This window comes from Panicum virgatum, chromosome 3N (genome assembly GCF_016808335.1).
Source record: "Panicum virgatum strain AP13 chromosome 3N, P.virgatum_v5, whole genome shotgun sequence".
NCBI lineage: Eukaryota > Viridiplantae > Streptophyta > Magnoliopsida > Poales > Poaceae > Panicum > Panicum virgatum.
The window spans coordinates 55,219,730-55,223,431 of NC_053147.1; the positions used below are offsets into that span (position 1 = coordinate 55,219,730).

A 3,702-nucleotide genomic window follows, 5' to 3' on the forward strand; every position below is an offset into this window, starting at 1 on the left:
ACTTAAGATTAATTGAAATTATGCCACCTTATTAGTTGACTTGACCAGAGAAGACTTACCTTGTGCATATCATTCCGTAGTGATATGTAGTGCCTGGTTGAGGGGACAGACTTGAGGACGCACGCCAAGTCTTATATATAAACTCCGTGATATCTAGCTAGGAGCAGCGCACATTGCATTCGGCCACAACTCACACTCTAGCTATAGCTGTCCAGTGATGATGGTGGATCAGGCGGCAATAATGGCGGCATCGTCTGGTGGTGTTAACGAGGCCGACACGAAGGTGGCGCCGCTGTCGTGGGAGTATAGCCTCCGCAAGTACCTCCTGCTGCTGGCGACGCTGGTGGCCACGGTGACCTACACCGCAGGGTTGAGCCCCCCCCCCCCCCCCCCGGCGGGGTGTGGCAGGCAACTGACCTCGCTGCCGGCCACCTTGCCGGCGACTCCATCATGCGGGACACCAACCACCCCCGCTACGCTGCCTTCTTCTACCTGAACACCACTGCCTTCGCCTCCTCGCTGGTGGTCATCGTGCTCGTCCTCATCCTCTCCCTCCTGCACGAGACCCAAAGCCACCGCCTGAAGGCGCCGCTAGGTGTCCTGCGCGGGTTCATGTTGGTGGACCTGCTCAGACTCATAGGGGTGTACGCCGCGGGCACGTACTGGGACAGGGACGTCCCCGTGTACAACATGGTCCTCACGGCCTTCATCGTCGTCTACATCGTCGTCTTCCACATGGTCCTGCCATGTCGTTTTCCTGATTGTTGGAAGAACGACCCAGAGGCTTCCCAGAGGGAGAGCAAGGAGGAGCGCAAGGAGCGGGAGAAGGACCACAAGGTGCTGATGCTTCTCGCGACATTCGCGGTGAGCGTCACCTATCTTGCGGGGTTCAACGTGCCCGGAGGCTTCTGGGACCACGCCGAGGGTGGCGGCCGGCCTGGAGAGCCGGTGCTCATTGGAGGCCGCCATGAGCCGCGCCTCAATGCTTTCGTCTACTTCAACTCCACGGCATTCTTCTCCTCCTTGCTCGTAGCCGTGCAGCTCCTGGACAAGAACCTTCACTCCAAAGAGAAGGTGCAGTTCACTCTGCTCTGCATCTCCCTCATCTTCGCGCTGATTGGCCTCGTCGGCGCCTACTCCACCGGCAGCACCAGGGGGAAGGATACTACCATCTACGGGACTCTTGTATATGGTGCCCCACTTGTTATTATTCTCGTCAAACTGCAGCTTCGAAAAGATGAAGCTCCTCCTCCTCGTACTGATGATGATGATAATAGGTGTGTTGGTCACAATTTTCTCCTATTTAGATCTATCGTCTTCTTTCTTTATATTTGTAATTAATATACACTACTCAATCCTCCAATCAATCATCATCTTACTTTATGTAATTAATATACTCTACTTATGACATTTTGCTGTCGGTACAAATCGAGCGATGGAGAAGGCCCGCTCTCTTGTTCTGCTGCTCGCCACTCTTGCTGCCACCATCACCTACCAAGCGGGCCTGGACCCGCCTGGTGGCCTCTGGGACAGTGATGGGGTCGGCCACAAAGCTGGCAACCCCATCCTGTTGACCACAAGTCCTAGGCGATACAGGTCCTTCTTCTACTGCAACTCGGTGGCCTTCGTGGCCTCACTAGTTGCCATCGTCTTGGTATGGAAGAAGAAGACTCTTCTCCTCCGGTACCACGCCCTTGAGGCTGCCATGATACTTGACTTGTTGGGTCTCATCGGTGCATACGCCGCCGGGAGCAGCCTGGACGTCAACACGTCCATATATGCAATGGCCCTAGCCGGCGCCGTCCTGGTCTATGTGGTCATTCATGTCGTTTTTTTCACACTAGACCATGCTGAGACCAACAACAACTCCAGCACTGGGAATAACAGTAGTGATGGTGACATCGTAGAGACGAGGCGCAAGAGGCTACTGCTCTTTGCAATCCTAGCTGCGACCATCACCTACCAAGCGGGGCTAACCCCTCCCGGTGGCTTCCGGCTCCGGGACAACGCGTTGGGGCACCACGCAGGTGACCCCGTCCTCCTCTACAACTTCCCACGCCGTTACAAGGCCTTCTTCTACTGCAACTCGGTGAGCTTTATGCTGTCCATTGCTCTCATTTTAGTCCTTGTGAACCCCAACATTTACAAGCCAGCCATACAAAGCCACGCACTCTCTGTTTGCACTGCGGCGAGCATGTTCAGCCTTGTGGGTGCCTTCGCCGCCGGCAGCACGCAACATCTCAAGACGTCCATCAAGATCTTTGGGTTGGTGTTTCTCATCCTCATCATCCTAGTATTGGCCGTACTAATCAAATGTGCCCAGTGGCGGATCCAGGATAATTATTAGGAGGGGCTTTCTTCCACCTCTAAATAATTTTAGCCTCTCCTCGTAGTGTACTCATGTCAAAAAATTATAGGAGGGGTTTCATGGATCTAGCAGCGGTAGGAGGGGCTGGATCCGCCCCTGAATGTGCCAACCCTTCCAAATCCCAGAAGGGTGATGGCGATGCTAATGGTACAAAGATGAGAGCGGTGAAAAAAAGATGAGCACAATGAAAAGCGGAAGTACCTAATGTTGCTCGGTATTTCCTGGGTGCGAGTGTCACCTACCAGGTGGGCCTCAAACCGCCGGGCGGAGTGTGGCAAAGCAACAACACAGGGCACTTGGCAGGTAACCCGGTTATGCATGACAACAGAATGAGGACCCGATACCTGGTCTTCTTCTACATTAACTCCACCTCCTTCATTGCCTCCGTCATCGTCGTCATCCTTCTACTGCTGGAGACTCTGCGCATGGAGAAGTCGCGGTGGTCGCTCAAGGCCATGAACACAACCATCATGCTGGACCTGCTCGGCCTTCTCGTCGCCTACGCAGTTGGGTCTAGCAGGTCATGGAAGACCACCGGATATGTTCTTGCCCTTGTTGTCGCCGTCCTAGCCTACATTGACATACATGTATTGTTGTCATACCTCATTGGGAGAGATGATGAAAATAAAAAAGCTGCGCGAAAGGAAGAGAAAAGAGATGTAGCGAATGACGTTCCATCTCCGGCGTCAAATGATGAGATAAATAGGAGCCTTGATACATGAATGCGAGTGAATTCTAGATAATTTACGCGGGCTAGCTATTTTAGATGGATATATTCATTCTTTAGTGAAAATCATATTTCTTACCTCGGATATGTTTTTTCTATATAAAGTACCAATTTCTCCCATGCAAGTACTATCTTCGTTTTTAAATCATTGTTGTTGGATAATAACAAATATAATCCAAAAATATAATCGGCATGTTCCTCTTGTCTGTTCTGCAGTACTTAGCATGATCTACAGTTCTTCTGACACAATACCATTCATTATACCAGCCGAACACTATTTATTATACCAGCCGAACAGCCTGAATGTCTTAACCAGAACCATTTAAGAATGTAGGGAGTAATATACTACTGGTAATATATAGAGGTACCCCATTAGCAATGTTTAATTCACTATTTAAAATGATCGAGCTTTTCAGTATATCTTGGCATGATATCCTGGAGGTTATGATAATATCTTAAGTTGTGTCAGTGTAGGCTATTTCAGCTTATTATATCTTCCATCACCGTTAAGTTGAATAATAATATTATATATTTACTCCATCTTGAAACGTGAGTTTGGGGTGCGGAATCTGGAGCTTGTGCAGGTCAACATATGTTCCAAGGTAAC

General features: G+C 50.5%; 1 pseudogene; it reads left to right on the forward strand.

Moving 5' to 3' along the window:
- The first annotated feature begins 241 nt into the window (after positions 1 to 241).
- Positions 242 to 3,090, forward strand: LOC120667905 (annotated as a pseudogene).
- The last annotated feature ends 612 nt before the right edge of the window (positions 3,091 to 3,702 follow it).